Raw genomic sequence first — 15,776 nt, 5'->3', positions numbered from 1 at the left:
TTTGGGTTCTGTTGTACATCCGCCATTTTCATCAAATAGATCTAAAGGTTAACCTGCTATGTAACATGACATCAAGGACAAATTCTCAATTACTGTGCATTACAAGTAGCATTCAACTCTGTTGATTTTTATAAAATGAAATTTTTTAACAACAAAATAAAATAAAAAAACTAATCGAAAATCCGCGAAATCATGCACATTTTATGCACTTTCTGTTGTAACGATACGCTCTGAATACTTTTATCTGTCTGTCTCTTTTTCAAACCTTGCAGTTTAGTGCACCACACTTTTTTTATACATTTTTGCTTTTTAAAGTTTTTAATTGAACTGTTCGTCATGCAGGTAAACCATTTATATGACTCAAACGTACTAAAATTACACTCGTTTTATAGTTGGTGTGTGACTTAACCAAGTGATGTTGCCTAAATTTAACAATATATTAATTAGTTATAGATTAAAGAACTCTAACAATATCAATTTCAATAATATATAATGAATAACAAATGTTTCAATGTTATGTGTATCTCCCACCATTTCTGTTAAATATCCTTGTTTAAACCCATCAGGTAAACTGATATATGGGACATTCTCTTGTGAACTCTACCAGATTTAAAATCTTAAGTCATCACTACTACACAAGCTATAATATTCATGTTTGAAGTGCTTAAATGAAATGATCACTTAGTTATGGTTTTGAAATACAATGACTGAATACATATCAATAAAAGGGCATTGGTGCATAAAACGTTTCATAGACAATATTAGACACGATAATTATTTATATCATAAAGATCTTAAAATGGCATGTTTTTGAATTCTAACCTTTCTAGTCAAGAGCTGTATACCTGTACGGCATAAGTAATGTACCAATCGGGAGAATGCGTTGAGTTATTTAACTAATATTTACGTATACAGAAAATTGCGCCAAGCATTCAGGATTTAAGGTAAATGTCAAAAGGGTTGCTATTTTAAACTATGACATTAACATTGATCTCATAATTTTCATCTAAGATTTTATATTTATATTATTTGGCACAACATTTTTGGAATTTTTGGTCCTCAATGCTGTTCAACTTTGTACTTGTTTGGCTTTTTTACTTTTTTGATATGAGCGTCACTGATGAGTCTTATGTAGACGACACGCGCGTCTAACGTTTTAAATTATAATCCTGGTACCTTTGATAACTATTTTTAGAACAAAGTGTATCATATTCTTTAGTAAAGTGTTACCAAATGAACGTGTAGCCTATATCTCCTTTAGTTTACAGATGTTACATATATTCATGAAATCTTTTTTCGTACAATTGTTGTTTAATAATCTTCTCAATGTAAAGAAAAATTATCCAATGAGTTCATTAAATAAGGTCATTCTTACGAAATAAATTATGTAAGTTGTAATTACATATTAAGCAATCATTAATTTTAAATAAAGTCAACATTAGTAGAAGTTCACTTAATATTTAATTGTTTTCCCCTAATTTTGAACTTACTTTATGCTTGTTGAAATAGTTATCAAAGGTACCAGGATTAAAATTTAGTACGCCAGACATGCGTTTCGTCTACATAAGACTCATCAGTGACGCTCAAATCATAAATATTTATAAACCCCAAAAAGTACAAAGTTGAAGAGCATTGAGGATCCAAAATTCCAAAACGTTGTGCCAAATACGGCTAATGTAATTTCTCTTATGGTTGGGGCCTGTTATCTATTTCTCGCATGAATAGATAATTCTCGTATCACACTGTCCGGAGTGTGATACGAAAAAGTGATACGAAAAATGCGTTAATTTGATTGGCCAACGAAACCTCCTGAAACGATATTGCGGCATTTTCATTGGCTATTCTTTAGGTCATTGTTGACAGTTAAAGGTCACAATGATGTACATTTCCTCCATTGCAACGGAGATAAGCGATTTCTTCAATAATATAGAAAATACGCACACTTTTCACCTTATTATATATTCTTATTCAAATATTATTACATTCTGAAGCGTACAAAATGTTTTAAAAAGTCTTATGTTGAAGATTGACGACGAACAGGACACATGACGTCACAATGCAGTTATGTTCAAGCGACTGGGTCGACGTTTCGCGGATTTTTTTTTATTAAGCACAAAAAGCATGTTTACCATAAGAGAAATAGGTTTCACAACTCGGGAGAATTAGATATCGTTTGATATCAACTCTCTTTATTTAATTTAAATAGTAATAACAAACTCGCCACAGGCTCGTTTATTATTATATTGAAATTAAATAACTCGAGTTGATATCAAACGATATCTAATTCTCACTCGTTATGAAACCTATAACTATGCCTGGGATAAGAACATCCTTAGTTTTTTTTCAAAAAGTTCAAAGTTTTGTATACAGGAAAACCATATTCTTTAAAAATAGCTCCGACAACCCCTTTAACGATTCCAGTTATTTCTTATCAACTAAGCGGCTATTTCGTTTAAACAAAAATGAATTAATATTACAGTTTCAATGTACGGGACTCACGCCGTCAGATAAAATTCTCTCTGGATTATTTTAGTAAATGGTAAAAGTAGAATAAAAAAAATGAAAACTGTTTTTTTATGTATGATACATGTTACTTGATTATGCAAATCAGCGTTGCACTTACTCATTACGGTTGTATTCCCGCCATTTCCGTTTATAAATATCATTTAAAAACACATTATGTTAACATTATGAGGAGTGCATTTTCTTTAGATTATTTTTGCTTAGAAAGATTTAGAAAAAATACTAACTTATGGTTATCATTTTTTTAAAGATTAACTTAGGCAGAACTATGGTATATTTTTACTCTAAGATCAGTTTGTTCATTTGTTTAATTTAATTTGTATAGCACAACACATAAAATTGAGAATGGAAATGGGGAATGTGTCAAAGAGACAACAACCCGGCCAAATAAAAAATAACAGCAGACGGCCACCTACAGGTCTTCAATGTAGCGAGAAATTCCCGCACCCGGAGGCGTCCTTCAGCTGGACCCGAAACAAATATATACTAGTTCAGTGATAATGAACACCATACTAATTTCCAAATTGTACACAAGAAACTAAAATAAAAATAATACAAGACTAACAAAGGCCAGATGTATTATTGGCTTGCATGTTAATACAACCACCTCATTTGAATTTGTATTCATAAGACTTTCAATTTGACCGTTAGCTAGAGATCGCGCTCATGTGCTACGTATGTTCAATTGTGAAAAGTGAATTAGATCATTAAGTCGTTACTGGTTGAACTCCACACACAAATCTTTCTTAAAAAGGTATGACGATGATTTCATAGTTAATTAACAATGGCATGTATAAAATATACCTTGTATTTATCTTTATATGTTCTCGTCTGTATTTTCATATTTATATTTATATCTGGTCATATGGCTATTTGCATCCTAACATCCAAAGATTGCTAGTTGTTTCTTTTTTTTACTTTTGTGATTTGGATATACGTTTAAGTTCGTTATAAATCAAACTGGATACGTATTGCTCTTTTAATATTTTATGCAAGGACATTGTGTGATTAAATAAGGTTTTATCAAGTGAAAAAATTTGATCACTAGATAAAGAATAAATAAACCCACTAGTAATACAACAGATAATAGATAAATTAAACAACATTACCCAGCAATTTAACAAATGAAATACATCTACTGAATATGTTTGACACGTTCTACATAATAACATATTTTAAAGCAACCATTGCTGTTTACATTTCTATTGTCTGTCTATTTTTACACACCCTTACACAAAGTTCAGTACAGTTCATCATCTGAACGGAGAATCTTAATTAAGCTGAATGCGCGCGTTCTGTAGAAACGCAACAATTATTCAAATTGTGTATGTCTTTAGAATTGCCTTCACAATTGAACAAAATTGTCGGTATCGGGAATGCACATTGAGATTGTTACCTGAGCATTTTGCAAAACCTATTTATGTCGTCAATTACTAACTATGTTCCGCATTAGTGACATCAATTGAGAGTGAGGTATAAAAGTAGTTCCTAAAACTGTGTATTTTGGGAAGGTATGGTACGGTACGGTACGCATGAAATGCAATTTTCCCTTCATTGTTCAGCCAATATATAAAAGTTATTTAATTTACTAATTTATCAAAGAAAATATAGATTTAACCAGCTCAATTACTCTCAACGGATCAGAACGAACGGATAAAAAATACCGATAAAGATATGCAGCTCGGTGTTGTTATCATATAGTTAAGCTTCTTCATTATTGCTATCTAAAAAAACACTATTATTTTCAATAGTGTACATACTTCAAATTAAACATTTCCATTGTTAAATGCAATGCCGCCATTGCCGTTAAACAATCTTTGTTTAAACACATCATGATCAATGATATAGTGGACATTTACTTGTTTACTCTACCGTATTTGAACGCCTCATACTTATCACTACTAAATATATAACCTTCACGTTTTAAGTTCTTAAATAAAAATATCACTTAGTTATGGTTTTGAAGTAGAAATACATGCATATCAACAAATGTGCATATGTTGCGGACAAAGCGTCACACGTCACTGTAAAACATAAGACAAGATAATTATTCATAAAAATAAAATTTTACAAGCAGAACACTTTTGTTGCTATATGTATTTTGATTTCTTACTATTGCAGTCAACTGTATGCAAGTTAAGGTAGTGTTAAAATCGATGGAAAAGTTTGCATTTTCGTGAATTCATATTGCCATGTTTACAAAAATTCAGTATATCGCCTTGGGTTTAAGGTCAATGTCAAAAAAGTAGTCCTTGATAATGATCAATAAATTAAAGTTGACATAATTTTGATTTGTTGATTTTACATATATTATGTGTTTATACAATATATAAAAATGCATTTCCTTTTTAAAATCAAATTATTAAATGTAGTTTTAGTGTTATTTTCATTATAGTGTTTCTATTATATAAGTCGATATATGTGAGTTAAAATGGGGTAGAAATTTAAATAAAGTTCAAGTTTTTAGACAAGTATATTGTAAAAGCATTTAGGTTCATTCAACAAATACCTGCATTATTTTTCTTACAACAATATAAATAATTGGATAAGGTCAAGGAATGATAAAAATAAGCTGAGAAAGGTCAGACAACATCGTGATCAAAGGAAAAGAGCAAATCACAAAGCAAACGATTCAGTTATTTAACGTAAATCTGATTGTTTGCAAGATACATAAAGCAGAAAAATCAATATACTAGATATATACCTTTCCAAAAATTTTATTTAGAAAATACCAATTTTTTAATCTTATACTGCATCAACAAGAAAATACCAAGAGAACCCAATAGGAAAAGTTCACATTCGAGCTGATAGAGAACATCACATGTCTTTATTTAACGTAGATTTAGTACAAACTAGTATAATTATGTATTTGAATTTAAAAGAGATAGACAACAACTTTATGAACCATAATTGAGAATTAAGTAGATATAGGAAGATGTGGTATGAGTGCCAATGAGGCAACTCTCCGTCCAAGGCATAACTTATAAAAGTAAACCTTTTAAGGTCAAGGTACGGTCTTCAACACAGAGCTTAGACTCACACCGAACAGAAAGCTAAAAAGAGCCTCACCAAATACTAGTGTAAAACCATTCAAACGGGAAAACCAATCTATAGAAAAAAAATCGAAGGTGAACATATGGCAGGTGTATAGTAGACATCCTTCCTCTCTTTAACAATCATTACAGTAACCAAAACAAAATAATACGAAACGTGAATTGCAGAAAGGAAATGAGGACAATTAGAAGATGGATTAGGGCAAGTTAGCGTTACAGTACTACGGCAGCTCATTGTACTTTTTTATGGTTTATTTTTCTGTTGTTGTTACTCACTCAGACTCATGTCTGCTTGAACATTTTGCTAAAATATCGGGAGCTTTCTGGATTACCTCAGGGGAAAAGAGGAATAATATGGAGCGACAAGATGCCTAAAATGGAGTCTTAAGACATCACGAGGCAAACCACTATCAGTTGTTCAATTTGTCTCGATTATTTTAGACTTCCCGATAATATCTCATATATGCATCTGTTAATGAGTCAATTTCTACGAAAATACCAAGATAACAGCTTTACAAAACTGTCCACAATATCAGTATGCAAATCGCATCAAAATGAAAGTAAACGGAACACAACAGGAACTCGATAAAACAGGGAGACAGTGTTCACATTTTTTAGAACACATATCATAAGTGGCGGAGTTATAATAAAAATCGTATCAAATAAATAAATCAGTAAACAAAGCAGTTAATGAATCGTCCTTTGTCAAGCATGACATTGAAAGGTCGAGAACCACAAACTAAGTGGCATTCATGTATATTACATTTTCAATGAAAGGATCATTGCAAAATAGGATGTTAATAGAAAAGTAAAACAAATATATACGGACAGTTTATATGAATTAAACTCTCAATGTATACTCTATATCTATCAACACAGAGAAAACACGTCATAAGTGAACAATCGTTATTGTTTTTTATCATTTAGAGTCGGATCATTTATAGGGATTCATCTCCGTTCTGCAATTTGTTGTTCCACATCTGTTTTTGGGACTATCTGATTAAATCTATGAATTCGACTTCAAAAAATAATGCAAAATAGAAGATTTCAATATATTCAACAGGGTCTTTCAACAATATGATTTTATTTCCGTGTTAAGCTTGGTTTATGCATAACATTCAATCACTTGTTATGAGATCACACCTTAACTGTGTTTGACAAAACATTTAGGACTGTTTAGCCCTCAATGCCCTTAAACTTTTATTATTTTGGCCTTTTCAACCTTATTTGATTCGAGTGTCACTGATGAGTTTTTTATAAAAATTTGAATTTGAATTTGATGCCAAAAAACCAAACAATTTATTAAACTTAAATTTGCAAAATCCTCCCATTGCTCTGCATGATCATAAACGGAACCACATGTACATGTAAACATGTGTTTATCACTTGACTGTTATTCTCATAAATTTTATATTGCTATTATCGGAAGCTTCTCTTCGAATTTTGTATTTTGTATTTAATGTTATCCCTTTCCCGTCCAAAAGCATTATTTGCATTGCAGGACATGCAGCTTCATTCGTTTTTTTTGTGTGTTTTCGGACTCCATGTAACCGGGAAAAGTCACTACAATTAGTGCTTTTTTAATTAAAACGTCTGTTTGAATAATGCAGGCCAAATCTCTTTTATAAATTGGTTATAAATAAAGGCAACAGTTGTATACTGCTGTTCAAAAGTCATCAATTGATTTAGAGAAAACAAATCTGGGGTTACAATATAAAACATAGGGAAACGCATCAAATAGTCCGGGAATAAATTCATTTATGACGTTAAATGTTTTAGTTTCCTCCTAATTTTCTATTGTGACGGCGTAAAAAAAGACGACTATGTCTGATGACGTCACATAAAAAGAACACATCTTTTGCAAAGTATTTAAAATTCATAAAAGAAACATATTTCACCAAATCTCGTGTAATAAGACAATTGAATTTTAAATATTTCAAACGCTCGGCGAGCCTCGAGTGGATAAATTATTTACACTTAATGTGATATGATAAGTTCTTCCTTAAGTTGTGATCAACCAGCAACTATCATTGAGAAATAAAGGCAACACTATAACATCGCTGGTAAAAAATCATAAATCTATTAAGCGATTAACAGATCCGGGCTACAAGGGGAACATATCAAGTACAAGAGGAAAACAACGGATCAACAGAAACACAAACTGAAAAAAAAAAGCCAACATACATAAAATGAACTATTTGCTGAACTGACATATTCATGTCTTTGTACATGACAATTTAAAGAAATTTGATGAGTTGACCTTGTTCCAAGTTAGTTTATGGCTACCAAAACTTCCCCGCTTATATGGCAAGAAATCAATTAATTTGATGCTTCATTCTTGACATAAAGATCGGATCTTAAAAATAAAATAATTGAAAATTTAAGGTATGCTAACCTAACGGCGGACTAGTTACCAGAGGAAAGCGGTATTTCCAATATATAAATGCTGCAATGCTGCATGACAGTGTTGTTCAACTTTGCCTAGTGTTCAACCTGATTGTAAAATTGACAATACAATATATAAGTTCAACCAACTTGTTTCTGTGTCTGTAAATGTTTAAATGTTGTTTAGGAAATAATCATTATAAAAATTGTGGATCTAAGATAAAGACAATTCACCTGTTTAGTTTGGATATATATTATGGAAATATAATAAAATGTGAATACTGTTGATATAGTCAAATCTTTTAAGTAATAAATTGAATAAGAAAAGTAAAATATTCAAATAATATTATAATTATATATAAGATAAGAGCAAAAACTGCCAAATTTCCATAAAACTACTAACTCAGGGGCAGCAACTCCAACAACTGGTTGTCAGATTTGTCTGAAAATTTCTGGGCAGATATATCTAAATATTTGTAAAAGACTACATAAATTTAAGAAAAAATGTTAAAATTGACTATAAATGGCAATAATTCCTTAAGGGGTCAATTGACCAGTTAAACATGTTGACTTTTTTGAAGTTTTTTCTTTGCTGAACATTATTGCTGTTTACAGTGTACCTCTATCTATAGTAATATTCAATATAAGAACAAAAAAACGGCAAAATTTTCTTAAAATAAACCAATTTAAGGGCAGCAATCCAACAACGGGTTCTACGATTCATCAGAAAATTTCAAAGCAGGTACATGTATGTCTTGACCTGATAAACAATTTCACACTGTCAAATTTGCTCTACATGCTATGGTTACCGATATATAAGCCAAAAGCTACATTTAACCCCTTTGTTCTATTTTAGCCATGGTGGCTACCTTGGTTTGTTGGCCAAGTCATTGGACACATTTTTTCACTAGATACCTTAATGATGGTTGTGGCCAAGTTTGGTTAATTGGCCCAGTAGTTTCAGAAGAAAAGATTTTTGTACAAGTTAACGACGACAGACAACGACGACGACGGACGAACACAACAACGACGCATGACGTCGACGGACGACGACGACTACGACGACGACGACTACGACGACGACTACAACGACGACGACTACGACGACTACGACGGACGCAGGACAACGACGGACGCAGGACGACGACGGACGCTGGATGACGACGGACGCCGGACGACGACGGACGCCGGACGACGACGGACGCCAAATGATGAGAAAAGCTCACTTGGCCCTTTGGGCCAGATGAGCTAAAAGATGTAGATTTTGTCAAACCAAATTTTTATAAGAATGCAAAATAAACAATCCGTAAAGATCAAGATGTTATTACAATACTCGGCAAGTTTCTAAACATGGACTTAAGTATTAGTTGTATCAGTTGTCTACTTAAGAATATTCAAAATTGCAACTACTAACGAAGTTCCGTATATTGAGTGATCCTATTAAACGGGAACTAGCTGTCAAATTTATGTTCACCGATTTGACTCCTGGTGTTTGGTCAGTATGATCGTTACATGTTAATGTTAAACCATGTTATTTATCAAATATCATGTATTTCAATGAATGTTTATATAGACATACACTTTGGTTTTCATTAAACTTGCATATCAACTGGATGCCTCCGAAAAGGAAACCTAACGAGAAGCAATCTAAAAGCAAAAAATGGACCAAACCCTTCAAGAGAATGTTATGACAGAAAGGCAACCTCGGTAGTTGTTATTGCAACAGTTATGGCCGGGGAATTTAAAGTAGAATGGCATTTTGCCGCAATCTCGCCAGACGAGACCTATCGTTGTTGGCATGGGTGTCTATGTACATGAAGGCGATTCATCAATACCTAACAGTATAAGAACATGTGAACACACACAATATTTGTCACACACGACATAAACCTCTAGCTATTCAAGAGAACACAAATCTTCCTCGAATGAAGATGCACATTAAAACAACTCCGACAAAGATTTTATTAATTCCGACTTTCCAATTTCCGTGAATTGCTTTATACTGTAATTGAACAATATACGCTGCATAAAAGGGTTCCAATAAATATCAATTCTGTTTAAGTAAATAACGGGTTGAGTTGGCACGGTAGTATTTTCTGGCCCATAAGGGATAAGGATAGCCTTTTATGAATTTTCACCACTTTCTAACACTGCACAAAATTCTACATTCACAGTTAACTGAAGTACTTTCATTTTACTATTCAGATATGAATTTGAATATGTATCATGACCGTTTACTTTTCTTGCTATTTTTAAAAATCGAAGGCCACTGGTACTTTTAGGTGTTTTATGGTGCAGTGAAAACAAAATTTAAATAAAATCTCAAAAATTCATTTTCATCAGTAGGTAAAATTATTTCATATTTTTCTACACCTGATTCATCCCTCAGTTTGGGAAAGTGTGTCCAGTTGATACTGTATTTTTTTCCCAATCACACTGTTTAGTTATATTTACCTAAGTAGGGTACACAAAAGAGCAACTTAGATTCTGGAAAGCAAATACTACCGTGCCACCTTGAAAGGTATTCAAATGCGTTCGCTATGCAATAAATGGCGATGTGCTGTTTGTACACAATTAATATGCAAGATGACGATGAACCACAGCTTCCCTGATCAATGAATGTTTCATCTCAACAACCACAGAAATAAGTTCAAACAAATGCAATTAGATACATTACTACATTACCTGTTAGTTCTCGTACACATCTAATAATAACGAAGTATATAAATTGTCAAAATGTACAAATATAACTGTTAAAAAATTGATAAAATCCCAATCTTGTTTACACATATTACATAATTATTGGTCGTGCTGATTATCAAGAATTTGTACAACTGATACGTGATATGTAATAACTACAATACAAGATCTAGTACAGGGTAATAAAAGGGATAGGCAAAAGTAAAATTAGAATAAAGCTAAAGATTTCTGTCATCTACATAAAATCATAAAATAAGTTATTTTATAACTTGCCTTTATAGATTGTAAAGAGAAGATTGGTCTTAACTTCCACATGTAACCGTTAATAGATATGGCGTATGTTTGGTGAAATTTAATTGAACAAAAGTATTGTTGAGTAATATTTCTGTTCATTTTTTCGTTCGTAAAAACAATGAATGAAGAAACTGTAAAGTGAATATTCAAAACCTTTTAGAGTTGTTTTAAGAGTTATTCGAACTGGATGAGCAAAATGAAGACCACGTAATAAACATAAAGACAGACACTTCCTGGAGAGAGAAAAAGGATTGTAGTGGGAGGAAAACGCGATCTACTTAAAACGGATAATGATTATATATCCGTGTTTCGCAGAATTCAGGAAAATAATTTTTGTGTCTCTATATGTTATCGAAATCCTCTAGTTTTATTGCGAGCAATTTTTATATCAATACTTGTTATTATATTATCTAACACATTTAAATTTATCCGAATGCATTCTACAAAAGTAAAAACAACACGTTTAATAATTTAATGCGCCCGAAGCGCTTTTCTTGATTCACCTTCATCAAGCCTTAGAGATGTGTGAAGGCACGGATCTAGATGTTTACATGTAACATTTAATAAATGTTATATGAACGGTAATTAAATTAAAATAGCATTGAAATCTATGATGGGTATATTGAACATTTTACTGTATTACCATACCTATAAGTAATAAATCTGACAATGTTAACGCTGCAATACATTCATTAATGAAAATAGCGTATATAATTGCTTGCATATCATGTCACTTTTCATTTTGAAATCGTTTATTAAACACATAGTGTAAAAAGACATGGAGAACATTTATTCTTTTTTGTTCTCCTTATACATTATTAGACAAGATAATAATCATCAAATATGTAATTTTAAAACAGAGCATTTATATAAACACATATATTTCCAAGTCTAAATTGAAAACAACGTTCAAACCTATATATTGATTTCTCACCTTTGCAGTCATGTGTATATAAAAGTAATGTAAAACTGGAAACACTTAATACATATTTCCGTTCAAGACTTGATTCAGGATATAAGGTCAGTGTACAATAAAGTGTTCATTGAAACTATAATATACTAAAAGTTTCTAATATATTCTGTTATATTTTAATCTATTTCATTTACTGAAATATAAGTTATCCCAAATATAGGACATTTGTTTATGATTTTACTTTTTTTTGTGAAAATGGTCGATAATTTAAGTTTTATAATGGGTTCGATTATAAATTTAATTAGAAAATTAGAAAACATACAAATTGACAAATACAAAGAAATATAACCGGGTTGTTTATTCACAAAGAAGATTCACATCGACCACTCATGTGTCCAATTAGAATACTCATAACATTTTGCAACATCAAAAGCAAAGCATAAGCTTTTGTCTACTAAACTGTCTTTTGGTTATTATCATTGGTGGATTGATGCCAAATAATATAATTTACATAACTTTATAATCACAAACTGGTATATTCTTGAATATCGTATAATACAACTATGGTTTCATTGTCAGCTAAATATCAATCTTCAGTATTCTTACGAAATGCATTTGGAAATTGTAATAACTTATCAAGTGAATATTTACAGAAGTCGGAATCTATCTGTTAATATATCTGATGTATCCTTATTTTTCTCATTTGATACATGACACCTGAACGTCTGAAATATTTGAAAATCACTTGAAAGTGTCCCTGCCAAACCACCTTAAAGGGGACATTTTCTACGTCTTATAAAACAATATTAAAATATGAGAATTATTTGTTATTGTTTAATTATTAATAAAAGTTAAATAGTGAAATAATGATTTGTTTTAGAAGCCATGTTGTTTCAACATTGAAAGTGAGACAAGGTTAAACCCTTTGGCTGGCTGACTCGATCTACAAAACATTATTCTAATGCAGGTATAACACTTGCGTAAACATTTATTTTTATACGCCCGTCAAAATTTTGACGGGCCGTTTCACGGTATACAATTGTCCGGCGCCCGTCCGTCCGTCCGTCCGTCCGTCTGTCTGTCTGTCTGTCTGTCTGTATGTATGTCTGTCTGCCTGTCTGTCTGTCTGGCTGGCGTCCACATGTCGCACCGTAACTTCAGAACTGCTTATTCAAATTACATGAAACTTAACATAGTTGTTTCTTATGATTACCAAACGATCTGTATACTTTTTGGAAATATGATTTAAACTTTTTGAGTTACGGGACTTTATAAATCAGGGGGTGTTTTTCACATGTCACGCCGTATCTTAAAAACGATTTTTGAGATTAGCTTAAAACTTTACACACTTCATAAATATATTAATGATCTGTAAATTGTTTAGTAATGATTCAAAATTTCATTTAAGAGTTATTGATTTTTTTGTATAATGAAATGTTTTTTCACGTGTTGTGACGTATCTCAGCTTTTTTTTGTGAATATTGTATAAACTTCACACACAAGACGAACGGCATATCATGCGCTCGTGGCGCAGCTGTTTATTAGCCTATAACATTATATGAAAACAGACCTACAAAAAGCCAATTGCACGAGTTTGCTATTCATTTACATCTATATTGATGTTTAAATCGGGTTATTTGAAACAGTTGGCAGTCTGCGATGGTCACCTTGGTGGTTAACTAGTTGGCGTTTAGTCTGAAATACAAACTTAATCTGAAACACATTATTATCGAGCCCATGCATTGTCATTATTTTCTTTTTTTGACTTTTCATTATTTAGGTATATGTTTTATAATGTTATAAATCAAATATTAGAATATGAGTCAAATCGGTGAAAATGAATCTGACAGCTGATGTTCCTTCAACGATTCCAGCCATTTTTAGATAACATAGCGGATTTTTATTTTACGTAAATGAATTGAAGACGGTGTAAAACCGACCGACGAAAAGTCATATACATATGATATAAGGAGTTCTTTCTTAACCCGTTTAAATAATATTGAATATGCATACTGCTTCAACTAATTTCTTTTTACGGATAGTTAATGTTACACGATGATATGGATCATTTTGATGAAGATTTATTTCTGTGGTACTTCCGCCATTTTCAAATATGTATATTCATCTTTAGATATATCTTGTGTTACATCACATCAATGACATTGTCTTTATTACTTTACATTATATTAAAGTAGTATTTAAAACAAGAATACCATTTACCTTAGGTTTTGAAGTTTAATACAGTGGATAATTTCAGTGCTCTTTAACTTCGTACTTTATTTGGCCTTTTTTTTTTTTTTTTTTTTTTTTTTTAACTTTTTTGGATTCGAGCGTCACTGATGAGTCTTTTTTATACGAAACGCACGTCTGCCGTGTATATATAATTTAGTCCTGGTATCTATGATGAGTTTATTTTCATCACAATGAAATAACAAACTAAGCGCTTGATCATACAAATATTATGCAGTGTTAGTGATTACCATAAGGTTTCAACAACGGATCTAAGTACCTTAACACAAATAATCAACCAGCTGTATACTTACACCCCAGCTCTATTGTTATACTTCATAGTTTCTATTTTTGAAACACGTGTAAATTGAATAGATCTATTGTTACGAATAACAATGGATTTTGACCACAGGCTGTGACAAGCGGGGTTTCTGGAAACCCCTGCTTCTACATCCCGCAAACAAAGTCCATTGTTATTAGTAACAATAGAAATTGATTATTCTTTAAATAGAATGAACACAAGAAATTACTTACAGTGTTCACTACAAATTGTTTCAAGATATAAAAAAAAACATTTTAGGAAATTCCAATAGCGAAAAAAAAAATAAGCATTTATTTTAAATTAAAAAAATCCTTCACTTACTCCTTTGCTAAAAGTAATAGTTTTTTTTTTATCCCAGTCATATGTTACTATTATAAAAAAAGGGGGGAATTCTAATTCTCGACCCCCTCCCCCGTTATCCAGTGGCCGATCCGGGGTAGGGGTTCCGCGGGTTGGACCAGATTTAAAAGATCAATGTATTTGACTTATTTGAACCCCCGCCCCTTTCTTTTGAGTTGGGAACCCCAGCTGGATCAGCCCCTCTTCCGCAGAAGAGAGAGTTACGAAATATTACATCTGTATCTTCGTATGCTGAGCGTGGCTGGAAGTCGGGTTTCTATCCCTTTGTAGGTCCGTATATGAATGTTTATTCATTCTCGAGTAGTGGGGGGGGGCCTTCCCCCCCCCCCCATAAAACCGTAAAATTGAAAATATAGTTATGATTACCTTTATTAAACTGATACAGGTAAGTACTTTGGGTTATAATATTACCTTTATCTTTTAAATTAGTCTCATCTACCAAATCCAACGCTTGCTAAGAAATGTCGTCCGTCTCATACCCTTCCATATTGACAACTGCATACAAGGAGCATGACGTATTTTTTGTTTTTAATATGAATACACGATACGGTCAACCTTGACCTGCTGATCCATATCAACCCAAGGATTTATTTGGAATATGCAAAACAGCCTTGACATTGGTAAAACATACTCACTTGTCAAAGTGTGAACGAAGATAACCATAAAAGGCTACTAGTGGGTTTTCATGTAATAACAAAAAAAAACTTATAAATCATGGTTTGATATTGTCAATAAAATATATGCTTTTGTTGTTTTTTTCATTTGATAATCAATGTTAACAATATAGAGTTTTAAAAGGGGTGTAAGTTAGTTATACACCTCGGGATACGGCATGTCTGGATAAGAAACCCCTACGGCCTCCGGCCGACGGGGTTTCTTATCCAGACATACCTTACCCTAGGTGTATAACTATTACATTTACATTTTGTAAAGCTCCTATTTTTGTGTCAAATTCTTTTCTCTGCTTATTGTCTAAACCATTAATTTTAGTGCAGAA

This window comes from Mytilus trossulus, chromosome 14, assembly GCF_036588685.1.
Source record: "Mytilus trossulus isolate FHL-02 chromosome 14, PNRI_Mtr1.1.1.hap1, whole genome shotgun sequence".
NCBI lineage: Eukaryota > Metazoa > Mollusca > Bivalvia > Mytilida > Mytilidae > Mytilus > Mytilus trossulus.
This window is presented reverse-complemented; position numbering follows the sequence as displayed.